Consider the following 14,269-nt stretch of genomic DNA (forward strand, 5'->3'; position numbering starts at 1 on the left):
AAAGGTACACATGACACATGTATATTTAGATGACACATTATTGCACCTTTTTCTACTTGAAAGTGTTATAAGCTAGTATCCAAGATGCCGCTTGCTTCCGGTTACAATTCTACAACACAAGGAGTAATTTATTTGTTATGTCTACTACACATTATCATCAAAAAAAAAATGATGGTGTTGATATGGTGCAGGCTTTCATGTTTTCATGGAGTCTACTTTAAGCTAGAGTTAATCAGTCGATACCCTTCAAATATTGAATCACCGGCTTACTAAAGAAATATAATTTAGTCCCAACCTAATAATAGTCTACATAAATGGTTTATTATTTTCAATAAAATGGTTAGTTATAATACAGAGTAGTTTTTGACAAATAAATATGTTTTCAGTAATTTACATTTATGTGTTATGTGAAATATCTAGCCCGTGCGGCCGCACGGGTTGACGACTAGTTTTGGAAATAACTGAAATTTTGGCAAAAAATGATACTTGAGCACATGTTTATGCATCATCTGCAAGTTTATTACTTGCACACACGAAATGGGCCACTGCATAAGAATACACTGCAGCCCGTACAAACCAAACATTGAACCATTAAAACAACACAGATAAAAGCACTTTTAAGCCGTCGGGAGCCCAGATGGGGCTAACAAACATTGGAAGAACTGACTTATTGAGATAAGCGCTAGATAAACATAGCCTGGCAGCTGTGCGAAGAGGATCAAGGATCAGTTCTCAAGCCAGGGCCAGCTTATTGTTGCCCGGACGAGAAAACACAACCTGCATGCAGTAGATACACATAGGGAGTGCGACATCCCGGTGAATACATAGAGTAAAAAGTATGAAGTCATATACTTATAAGCACATATATATACACAGAATATAATAGGTCCACAGACCTGGTAATCTCCAAGTGTCCTTGTTCTGAAACCGGCTGCACAGTATATGAAGTAGTACTCCCATACACGGATGAACTTGTCATCAAAGCCCAGTGCCAAAATTTCACTGCAAAGGGACAGAAATTAGGAGTGATACCACGACAACACTATGCATGTGTATATGTACTTTGTGGCGAATTTACAAGGTTACTGGATGCATAGTGGTAATTACTCTTTGTTGGCCATTAGGTTGTCCCTCCAGCTCCTCAGAGTCAGGTAATACTGGTCACCATTAATATTTTCGAGGTGCTCTATGCTGCACTCAATGTGCATCCAGTGTCAGTCGAGATTGATCCACCATTAGTATCGAATTAAGCATCGACCCGACTGACGTAAAACATACCAGAGTCTAGCAGAGGCAGACACAGATGTTATCCGGGATAAAGAAGGAAGTGAACCCCCGGGGAAGATGTATTCTTTTATGAAGCCTGGGCTTCTAATGTATTCCTAGTTCGTCCGGCATGGTGATGGCCTGAAATCCTGAATGGACCCATAAGTGTACATATAGAGATGAAAATTAGTTCAAGAGTGAATAAAGTTAAGGTATGTTGGCAATTAGACCCAACAACCTCCTCATAGAGGCAGATATTTTCAGTGAATTTTTTAGCATTAGTGCTGTTAAACAATTAAGATTAGCATCGGACCTGTAGGACAAAAATGCCATCTTGAGCCAAGTGAGACTCGCAGCAGGTAAAAAATGCGTCCAAGTATTCATGGCCAACATGTTCGATCATCTCGCTGATTTACAGAAGAGGGATACGTAATTTACTACCACCCACACATACATGGACATATATACGAGATCATATTTGTACTATTCTTACCAGCTTATGATTCTGTCATATTTGCGAGCTGGTATCTGACGATAGTCGCACAGCAGGAAAGTTATATGATCCTGAGAATTAGTGGGAAAAAATAGTAGAGTTGTCAGGTAAAATTTGAGCGTTCTGATGTATAATGTCCAACTCACATATCTAGCAGGCCCAAAACTACAACAAAAGTTGTCTTGATTAGGCAATGCTCTGTTGGATAGAAGTTCAAGACAAAAGGGAGTAAATTTAATCTGATTCTATCAAAATATTAGTGCAATTACATTTGTAAAAATAAACCGGGTTAAAGGGGGATGTTCCCTCCCTTAACTGCATGCTGTTTAGGACTTTAGGTAGAAGTGGTGCGGAGGCTGCACCTCAAACGTGGCTTTTGGGAGCTCACGGGCGAGTGCTATAGCTAACCGAGCACCGCTCCGTTCTCAATGATATTTGCATGTTATACGAGGAAAAGGAAAGAGGAGGGTAAAATATAAACTTTAAATGTATGCATTTGTTTTCTTTTTTATATATCTCACGTTTTGGATCGAGATTCATTTTGCCATTTCCTCCCAAAATGTTCCTATGGTTATTTTTACTGACCAATATTAAAACATGGAACTGTACCTTTTGAAATACATGAAAATGCTTCTTGACTAATCTCAAACATCGATACCTTTTCTGAAAAGATATGAATTTAATGAACTATAGTACTTCAAATATAAATTTGTTAATATGCTACATCGAAAGGATTCCTGATCTTCCTCTGTTCAGACTCCATGCAGCTAGAGCCCACAACAGGTAACAAACTGGATACCGTGTAACAGCAGGAGTATCACATGACTAACCTCTAAGCCAGCTTCCTTAACTTTTCCGTGAGCAAATTTAAGCTGCTCCTCCGACAAAGTTATTCCAGTGTATTTGCAGCCAGTTTGCTTGACCACTTGTATTGCTAAGCCGCCCCAGCCGCTGCCGATCTCAAGGACATGATGATCCCTCTCAACTTTAGCCTTTTATTAAATGCAAGTTACAAGACTGAATCACCATCAGACCAGGAAACAACTTCTAACTAACTGGCAATTACCTTGTCAATTATCTCGAGAGGTATGATTGTATTACCTTGTAAATTAGAAGGTTCAGTTTACGTATCTGGGATTCTTCTAAGCATTCGTCCTCCCTCTACAAAATTAATTGTAGTCCTAATATTAACAAAATTACTGAACTTTGTTTCTAAACTGCAGCACCAAACCATAAGATTGACAAACCTTGAAAATTCCACAAGAATATGTCATCGTTTTGTCCAGAAAAAGCAAGAAGAAATCATTACTCTGAATGCAAATATACGACAGGAAATGAATTGTTAGTACTGAGTTACGGCAATGCATGGTGGATCACAGAAATATATACATAAATGGTTTGGTACAGAGTACAGACTACAGACATATAGAGTTGACTATTCAAAAAAATCAATAGCATCTGCAGTAACTACCAATTGGACCGAAGAAACTGGTTACACTAGTGTAATGAAAAAAAGGAAGAAACACATGTACTGACCAGATCATAGTGTTGTGAGATGTTTCGACGAGTTTGTGTTACAGAGTTCTTCCTTGAGGTGTGGCGCAGAAAATATTTAGCAGATGCCAGCCCAGCGGTAAGAAGCATAGGTGTCCACCAACCCCTGCCAACAATATATAGTTATATACATGATTAGTTACCGGAAATGTTGTTTGGAGGCCGAGCACCCTGGAGGCCGTAATCCCAAACGTCTGTCATCATAGCGATGAGCTGCAGACTGGCATTAATTGCACGTATTTTCAGCTCACAGGCATCTACCGGACACCGTATTCTGTATTTACGTACAGTGTCAAGCCCATGTAGTCGATGACGCGCTGTCAAACTGGTCAGACGTGCTATCGATTCACCATCATGTCCAGCCAGTGCGTGCAGTATAAGAACATGGGTGCTGGCGTACGCTCTCATGTTCCATTCAGATCCACTAGCCGTTTGCACGACATACATCTAATTCCGAACTTTGAGGCTCACAATCAAAACATTTGGAAGCCATCTATTTATACCGGCGAAGAAGAGTACCATCTCCACTCATTGCAACACAGCAAAATCACACAAGAACAACACCGTAGCCATGGCGTTGTCGTCTTCCTCAGCTCGACCGAGAGATAGGCGGCAACACCTCCCGCCCGTCGACACATCTGAGCTCTATACCATGTGTTTGGGTCTGTGCATATTTTTGCAGCATCCTACAAACTGAGCAGCACCTCGTTTTCTGACTTTTCTACCCAGAGAAAAGGTAACTTTCCTCCTTTTGCTCATTGCCCAATCGGGGCAGGTGCAGCTCTTGCAACAACAAGGATCACCATGAAAAAATAAAAAGAAACAAAACATTGTTTCTGAAACCACAACACCAAAGCACCATATATTGATTTAACAGAGAAAGCAACACTGATCGTGCCGCAGCTAGGCCAAATACAACAAACATACAGTCTGGGACGATACAGAAATACCGGTCTCATGCGGCCCCTGTTCTTTCTGGTAACGCAAATATTCTGGCGGCAGTATATCTCTAGCGTCTTTGGTCCATCATTTCAGTACATGCTTGACAGGAAGCTCATGATGCGCATCAAATATCATTTTCTGAGTGTTTCAAGCTCTGGCCATACCAGACGACCAAAAGTTCAGAAGATGGAAAGCATAAAAAAAAACATGTGACGAAACGCACCTTAAGCACATGGCTGCAAACAAACCATCCCATAGTGCTCAAACATCCCACACTCGCATCTGAACTCATCAGATGATTCGCTGGCACGACCCACAAACTCATTCTTGCACCACTTTTCCCATGACAGAATTCTGATGTGCCTAGCCATGTACTCGAAGCGAGGCTTGATCTCAATGAGGTCATATGACACACATTCATAGAGCGCCTCACCAAATTTCTGGAACATTCTCCTGGTGTAAACCAGCGACGCATGTACTCAATGGATTTTGCTTCAGAACAACATCACCCTGCAAACAGATGGATTTGATAAGAAATAAGATTACTAGTGGTAATTAATGCGAAACGAAAGCCGTCACAACATGCAATAGATGACAGAAGTCCAACTCACTAGTCTAGTCCTCTTCTCCTGATAGTTCTCTTCGGAACCGCGATCAAACTGCATATTCTCATGCTGACTAACAAACAAATGCATTGGGCATCATTCGGCACATACCCTTTCAGGAGGTCGTTTGCACTCTCACTGCACCGTGTGCTTGTCATCTTCGCACGGAAAACACACATAGCTTTGCCCACTTCCTCCTCGCCTCATACAGCTGGGTGAGGAATGGGTTCTTCTGCAGCCCATATTTTTCAATCATACTTGCCCACCCCTCCTCATCTCATCCTGGACAATGTATTTAAATTCAGGGTCCTCTGCCCTCATCGCATTGAACGCCTCTATGGTTTTGGTTGCATCATTGATCCATTGTTCCCGGTTTAGCTTGCCGCGTATTAATTTTTAGGACCGTTTCGTGAATGGTGCGTCCTCTATCGTCCCAAAGAAACTGCCCACAACACTGTAAACTTTGCTAGTGCTTATATTGTTCTCCCTCAGTTGCTTAACCAGGTCGCTTGTGTAACTATCTATGTGCCGGTGTGACTTCCAATGCAATTTCTCTCCACAGTTAACTGATAGATCATGGATGTGACCTGACCTGTGCTCGCACACATACCAGCCAGCATCATCTGATCTCAGCAGCTGCATCATCGCTTTGCACCCACACCTAGTCGACCTGCTGTTAGCCTGCAATGGTTTACACCCTGCAGAAAACACATTCACAGACTACACTCCACTTAAGATTTAACCTGAGTGATCATTCCTCACAAGCACGATAAAAAATGTTGGTCTGGGTGACTCACCGCACACGCACAGGCGCACACTATCTCCTGCATGCACTTCTTCCGGTGTACATTCAAACGGCTTTTTGCGTAACGGACACCAAAACCAACTTCCCACGAGTAGAGATTGTAAAATTTGTACCCTCCTCGACAGAACCGAAGCTAGTGCCAATTGCTGAATTAATAGCATTTCCAGTCTTGTTGTCGACAGAAGCAGGAACTGAAGCCTCCAGGGCAGGCACTTTGCTTGAACTGTGCTCCCTCTCATCTGTCGCCTCGCCAATTCTGATCCTGCGAACCACGCCATATCAACTAATTATGAAATAAGATGATTTTCTCAATGCAAAAACACTACAAGTGCCATCCCCAGACGCTCGCTACCAATACATTTAACAAACATCAAAAGAATAAGACACACGAGCAGGCTTGTTCTGAATTTCACACAAAGACATGTGCACAAAATATATAGCAAACATCAGGTGACAGATTTAGAATGAAAAACCAGGGGAAGTCACCTCCTGGTACAACAAGATCCCTTTGACTTTAACACGACCACGCCATCATCCTCTCCATCCTATGCTGCCGTATCACCGCTAAAATTTGCAGCACCTAGCTCGCATGAATCGCCCACCCCTTCGCCACGACCATTGTACGAGCTGCAATTCCTCTCGGTGACAAATGTTTCTTCCGTCTGCTCAGCCGATTCGTCTTCCAGGGGGTGCCCATCCCTGCGCACTGGCTCAGAGGAAATCACGCCATCTTGGACACCAGCAGTTCCGCTGGTCCCATCATCCATCGAGCGCGCGTCGCCAACTCCATCTCTCAAGACAACCCCAACTTCCAAACGAGGAACGAATCTGCCCAGACAAATAACGCGGAGCCAGATCTGATTTTAGACGAAGAAATACGGGAAAGCGACAGTCCAAACCACTGCCACGGCAACTACGGGACATCACCAAGACCGAAAATAAGCGAAAATTCAGAGTTAAACCGAACATTACCCTGCATCCGATTCCTCGTAGTGAACTTCATGCCATCCATGGCGAAAGCGCATCTTCTCCCGTAAGCTCTAGTTAGCTGTCGACGGGCCGAAAACGCGTAACCTACGGGTCAGCGAGCAGGTCCACAGGATACATTTACTCTCAATCGACCGCTCGCCAGCCCGCGCAGTGGGCCAAATTCAAAGCCGCCCACCAAGAACATCATGTTCGCGCGAGGCGCGGGTTAACCGTAGGCCCACGTACAAATCGTGAACACGACAGAGACGGCACCGTTGTATTTCTTTTCACTATCGATCGTAATAGAGCTGTAAAGGCTGACAGCACGCATCCAGATGTTGAAACGGTCGACAGAGATTACGGCCTCCAGGGTGCTCGGCCTCCAAAAGGCCCCTCTCATTAGTTACTGCTTATTATAGGTCTTCACTTCAATCAATCGAGCATAGTAGAGAACCGAAGGTTTTGATACCTTTTCCTGACAATGCTGCTACTGCTCTTGGGTGCACCTCTGTTGGTAATGAAAATCTGTAGAGAAATGAATCACAGACTTAATCTGAGAAAAAAAAAGAGGGGAAATAGCCCAATCTGAACTATGATATAATTTTACCAGGAAAAGATTCAGAAGACCTTCTTTCTTATCATCAAAAGAGCACCAGCCGTTAATGTAGGCATCTGCCAAACCAAGGTCAGATTCTGTTGCAATCTGAGATATGCCAACCATCAGCAGCATAAACACAACTAATCCAAATGAGCAGATCGTATCTAGCAACTGGAGTGGAATACAATAGCTAGCGATCCAAAAATGCATGTGTACGCACAGACCTTCCAATAGAACATTGGGTCATGAACTCGCAGGACTAATTTTACATGGTGTTTGCCAGTAGCATTTCCAAATCTAAGCATGCTGCCTCCGTCTTCGAGCAATCTGAAAGATAACTATAAAGGTAAGAAATCAAGATAATTAGATGCGGCATAACTAGCATACGGCTTGACGTAAGAACTGACATCAAGTTACCGATGGATATCGATCGGTTAAGAAATCTTGCTACCAGAAGACGTGCCCCAGCCTCGGTCCACGATGGGACCATCTGCTTTGTGTTCACCAGAAGGTCAGCTTTCTTTCCAAGCACACCCTGAGCTGCTGCTTTGCCAGCCTGCACCGATGAGATATGTCCCAATCAAACAGACCTTCATAACTATTCCATGAAAAACTCCGGCTAATAATGCAAGTGACACTAAAATGTACATGACGTATTAGTAGACCCAGCCACTAGCGGAGTAGTTTGGTCGTTAAGCTGATTATTAATGCTAACGAAAGGTTGGATTAATGACTTTACCAATAAGGTAGACTGAGGTACCATTACATATGTTTGAAATAAGTTTGTATGAGCTTAGGAGGTCATCAACTTGGCATATACATTAGCGTTATGCAATACTGCAATTGGAAAAATTAACTAGTGCAGATCTAATCCAAGCCTCTGCTTCTGTCCCTCTCATCCCTCGGACAGGTGATTTCAAAAGGTGCAGAAAGACCAGGTACGCATGAAAATACCTTGAGTCCGTATTCGTGGGAACCATGACCTGTTATTCAAGGCAGACGAGACAATTAAGAACTAGTTTTCTTTAGCTCATTTCAACCCTAAATGGCAATAGTTTTAGAACAAATGCCTTCTTATTTATAAACTAAGAAGTTACCTTGATATGCCCCACAGAACCATATTCCTCTCTTCCCCTGGATCTGATCAAGCTCAATAGATGCCTTCACAGAAGCCACAGACGGAACAGGATGTCTCACACACCATTTAAGTAGTACATGATCCGGAACACGAGGTGGATTGATCGTCACAAGGAAAGTCTTAGCAGATTCAATGTTCTAGAAGGCCAGATAAAGCAAATATACCAAAATTAGTAACCCATCTATGTATATGCCACCATTTAAATTTATGTATTATAAATTTATCATGCATATGAAAATCATAGCATGCACCTGAATCAGGTTTAGCTAGTAGGTAACAAACATATCCCTGCTTGTTTCCCCCAGAAAGTTCCAGGCGCTCCATCCAGATAAATTTTGTGGCATCAAACTTTTATCGCAGTGGAGGTATGCATCACTGTAACATAAATTTTTCCATCAGTCAATAGATATATCAGATCACACTAGGATCTATTATTCATCAACTAATGAAAGGCATGCATTACCTGCAGACATACTGAAAAGCACCAAGAATTCTCAATTCCTCATGTGTAGCTTCAGCACCTAGTACTTTCAGAGCAGCTGGTGCATGAATCCCAAGTATGACCTTGTCATAAATTTCTTCTGAACCATCTTCCTCTTGGACTCTATAACCACCTGCGAGCAATGGAACAACGTGTCCTCAAGTGCGGCCATAATAAGATGAAAAATCATTTGTGTAGGCAAGTATGAACATAAAAGGTGCTCAAAGTACAAAACCAAATTACAGACGGAATGGCACTACTTAAGAACCAAACAGCCTGTAATTTGTTCAATCGCCATCCAGATGAAATAAAAAAAACATGTACCTCCGTCATCACATGAAACAGATTTGACTGTACAGCTGGTCTTAATTCGACAAGCCATGCGTTCCAGTTCCGCTCTTGCCTGGGAGTGCGCAATGGTTGCATTCTTCGGTCAGCAATACTAAAGTTTTTAATAATATCATGTTCGAATGATCTATTCCAACTATATAACAATGCTAACTTTGTTTGGGCTGAAGGGCCAACATACCTTGTCTACAAATGACTGCAAACAACCCCTGACAATGAAGGACTCAGGGTGCCCAAACAACTGAACAAAATAAATTAATTAGCCTTCAAATGCACAACCATGACAGCAATGTTAAAGTAACATATGTGTCAGAACAAAGTTCACCTGAAAAAGGTCATGGTTTCGAAAAAATGACAGCACAGAGACAGCAGAGAACCCCAGAACTCCTTGTGATGGACAGCACCAAACAGATGTGCATATAGGAATCTGCAGAACACACACACACACACACACACACACACACACACACACACACATTAGACACCTAGCCAAAATTGATTAAATTGCAAGCAAGTACATGTTCATAAATCAGAAAACCTTCTGTTATTCCATAGTAATTTGTCCAAAACAAAAATCTGGAGTGGGTTCTATGGACTGGTTGGCTGTAGACTAATTTGTCCAAAACAACCTTCTTATTGACTTCCAAATCTTTTGTTATTTCATAGTAACAAAGGTAGTCTAATCCCGCAGGTCAAATATTCCATTTGTTCTCTTAATAAAATTGGTTTTCTAGTTTATCGAAATGTAAAATCTAAGTTTATAATAGTAAAAATTAAAAAGGATATGCACTCTTTTAAAAAATATTCATAGAAAATATTGGGTTCAGATCTAAATAACAAGCCTAATTTTTTTCTCATATGCATTAATTAATTAAGTTATATTTTCTCACGAAATCAACATTCAAGTCGATATTTCTAGAAATACTTTTTCTTTCCGGGGGAGATAGATTTATTTTTGGTGGAAAACCCCGGTAGGTAAATAAAGAGTCTAAGTAGGAGTGACACATTTGAGTTTCTATGTGAATATTTCAACGTTATTTGTAACTATTTATGTTCATGTCTTAGTTTATTCATACTAGATTTGTTTTTTCTCTGTTTCAAATTAACCTGCTGACCTCCTAAATAGCAAATATTAAAATTTATAAAGCTTTGGCAATCTAAATATTGTAAACATAGCGCATGGGCAGTCTATAATATCTACTATTCTATGAAAATATATTAGTTTGATGTTTTTCGTAAAATGTTGATATAAAAAGTAATTTCAGCTGCATAATGTGATTATACTCCTTTCTAGCTTGGAATGACAAGAATAATAATAGATTTGAAAGTCAATAATAAGGTTGAATCTAAACATTTTAAGTCAAAATTAGGGGAAAATCCATAAATAATTGCTAGTTAAATAAAAAGGAAGTAAGTTGGTTCGAAATAGTACAAGATAAGCTTCTTGGAAGAGGTGTGAATATTCATGCGACTGAACAAATCGCCCCAAAGTTTCATTTTGATCAAGATCAGGGTTACTTTCATAATAATCCAGGTACCTTCAATTCCAAAGCAGACAATAAATTAATCAAGCACTGCACATAACATGTCACAAAAAGATGTACAGTAAGTTGTTAACTTTGGGTCAATCAAGATAACCAGTTGACTGGGTTGCTTACCCGAGCACGTCAGTCTTGAACTTAAGTATCTCACGGATCATGCACCAAAAGCTGGGCTGTAAAGCATTGCTCTTTTGTGCCAAAAGGCTTGAGATACCATTGCTAGTGCTCCAGTAGCATTGGCTTCCATTATCCAATTTTGTGCTCACCGAGAAGGGTATCTCCGTTCTTTCAATCTCCAACCCGAGAAACTCTAACAATTGCATCATGTTGGGGCATGTTGCCTGGTTCAATGCATAATATAACACTATACAAGTTTAACACATGTTTTTTTATCAGAGTTTAACATATGTTTTAAAATGTCCAAAAGAGATTTTGTGTTCATTAAGAGGTTAGACATTCTGTTATGAGTCATAGTAGTTAAGATGATAGGCATACCTAAATATCATTATATAGGTACAAATGTTAAAGAAGTGAAACTCCATTTCCAACATAAACATTAGCTTATGTAAACAAAATACAATCATTTTTCCCTTTATTTGTTTATGTATTTACTTTCTTTTTTCTTCTTGTACTCTGCACATTTTACATTTTTTGTTATTCATATATACATGCATGGACAACTATTTTCAAAAACATGAACCCTCTTTTCAAAAACATGAACTCTATTTTACAGTACATAAAAACGTATAATGGGATTTTTATACATCAGATGAACATTTCAAATTAAACATACGATTTTTTTTTACTTTTTCATTATATAAATATTTTTCAATAGCTAAGCCAATTTAGAAAATATTTCTAAAATTTTTAACTGAAAAATAAAGATATCAAAATGGTTTTAAATGTGAACATTTCGTGTTATTACTTTAAATTTATATTGAGGTGCATGCAATTTTTCTTTCCTTTTTGTAATACTCCCTTCATTCCATAATGTAGTGCTTACCGATTTAAAAAAAAACTTTGCAACTTTGATCAATTTTACAGAGAAAATATTTCATATCTACAGTACCAAATATATAAAATATGAAACTACATCTTATGATTACTCTAATGATGTATGTTTGACATTCTATATGTAAATCGTTTTCTCAACAAACTTGGTCAAAATTTATGATGTTTGACTTTAAAAAAATCTATATGCACTACATTATGAAATGAAGGGAGTATATGGATATTTTCCATTAGTTAAACTAATTTTGACAATATTTTGAATTCAGTTGGTTGAATGTTTTCCAGTACTTTGACTCCTAAGATTAGGATCAATAAAAATTCTCTAAAAATGCTATGAAATCCTTCAGAGTCAAAGGAGCCTTATCCTTTATAGTACAATAGACGTGCCTTTCCTAGGTAGGAACGGTAACATGGTATTTGACAAAATAAGAATATCATATTCTTGTCGGATTATTTACTTGTGGGGTCCTATGTATTAACTGGTTGTGGGCTATATATGAAATAGAGTATATGAAGTTACTTCAACTAGATGATATAATTAGTCGCAAAAAAAGTAGATGATCTAACTAGAGTACTTCTATTTATCTATCTGGACATGCTCTAGGGAGTAGTTTTATTTTTTTGATAAAAGGCGCTTTTATTAACCCAAAATATAGCATCAAGCGGATACATAACATGATGAGCAACACCGCGCCTCTTCACAACTAAGATGCACATAGCCAAAGACCAACGGTCTGACAAAAGAAAAATAGAAAATGACATATCAGCAGCAGGAAAGTCATATAGAACCGACACTATGCCTATCTCGAAGGAGGCGGTGGACTGATCCAGAGGTTATGCTGCCATCCATGTTGGGTAAAAACCTCCATGACCACCATCTCCAACTGCATACACATCGCTTTGAACGACGGTCTATACTCCGTTCAATGTAGAATACACCACGTATGAAGCCAGTACATGCAGTGGAAAATAACCTCGAAAGGAGAAGCGTTTTTGCTACTACAAACCAAATTATTTCTACCCAGCCAAAGCGACCATAACAATACATACGCTCCCACCCTTATCGGCGTTGTGAACCTATTTAGAATACCGTCCAATCAATGACCAAAATTGTTGGCAACACTTGTTGGCGGATACAATTTAGACGTTATTTGAATGACTGACCACATAGAACACGTAAACTAGCACTGGAAAAAGAGGTATTTTATTTTCTCGTTGTGAGTACAAAAACTACATTTCTTGCTAACGGGCCAATTGCTACAGGCGAGGTTATCTTTGGTTAGCACAACTCCCTTGGAAGATACCACATGCATATTTTAGTTTTTGGTGGAATCTTTTATTTCCAAATTTTATTGTCATTATCCACTGGAATCTGTGAATGTTGACTGTCAAGGACCAGATGTATTGAGATTCGAGTGAAATTCAACCTGTCCTTGTATCAGGTTGATTGAATCTAATCGGGGTAAAAGATTTTGCCATGACACAAGACGAGGATCCCTAAATTATTGAATAGGATGAGCGAATCATTGATAAAATGCAGGATGAAAGACTACCGACCTGCTTGAAGACCATGGGGCAAAGGTCCAGGTGGACAAGGCCGGCGCCGTCCTCGACGGCCACGGTCCTCCTGGCACACCCGCCAAGCCAGTCTTCCTTCTCATACACTGTCACGCGAGCGCCACCGCTCGCCGCGAGCTCCTGCGCCGCTGCCAGCCCGCTCACTCCGGCTCCCACCACCGCAACTCTCATCTCGCTAGCTCTTCCGCTAGGTGGTCACATGGGCCGGTTTTTGATCCTATCACAACCTAGCTGTTATTATATATACTAGTACTGAGTCTGACCCACAATCGACATGCATGTTCAGAGTGAGGATCCTCGTGGCAGCAGGGACGCAATAGCCGCGGACAACTCGCAAGCAATGCCTCCACGTAATATATCCTGTCTGATCTGATCTGAATTCAAATCTTTTAACAAAAGGGACACGCCAAAAATGGCTCACATGCATCCGTCTCTTCTTGGCAACTCGCACATGCATCTGCCGATGCAGTTGGCAGCTCAATGAAGAGCGTGGGCAGACACGCGCATGGACATACGGATTTTCTGGAGACAGCCTGCCGAGCTAGTTTGTTCACGTGCGCCCACATCCTTAGGTCTTTCCCCGGATACTTATATTTGTCTGCTCACTGATCTAAAAAATAAACTGTCTGCTCACAATCGTGCAGCTGCAGGATGTGGCTGTTGGTTGGCCAGCGCGTCCATGCTCAGTGATCCATTTCACGTCCATTGTTTTTGTTTAGTGCTCCGGTTACCTCGAAACTAACACTTATTTTGCGAAGGGAACATAACATGTGAGGAAGAGTTCAATTGTGCAAAGTTTCAGTGTTCAAGGTTTGCAAAGATTCTCCGAATGGCTGCACCCTCAGTGTTTTGGCAACACACCATGCGTGCGTGGAAGACTACACTTTTGTACTTAGAGCATCTACAGCCGGACTTGTCAAATCCAGACTCTCAAACGCCC

General features: G+C 40.6%; 1 pseudogene; it reads right to left on the minus strand.

Moving 5' to 3' along the window:
* Nucleotides 1–121: 121 nt before the first annotated feature.
* LOC123187162 (uncharacterized) lies at nucleotides 122–13,522 on the minus strand (annotated as a pseudogene).
* Nucleotides 13,523–14,269: the final 747 nt, after the last annotated feature.

Source organism: Triticum aestivum, chromosome 2A (genome assembly GCF_018294505.1).
Source record: "Triticum aestivum cultivar Chinese Spring chromosome 2A, IWGSC CS RefSeq v2.1, whole genome shotgun sequence".
Lineage (NCBI taxonomy): Eukaryota > Viridiplantae > Streptophyta > Magnoliopsida > Poales > Poaceae > Triticum > Triticum aestivum.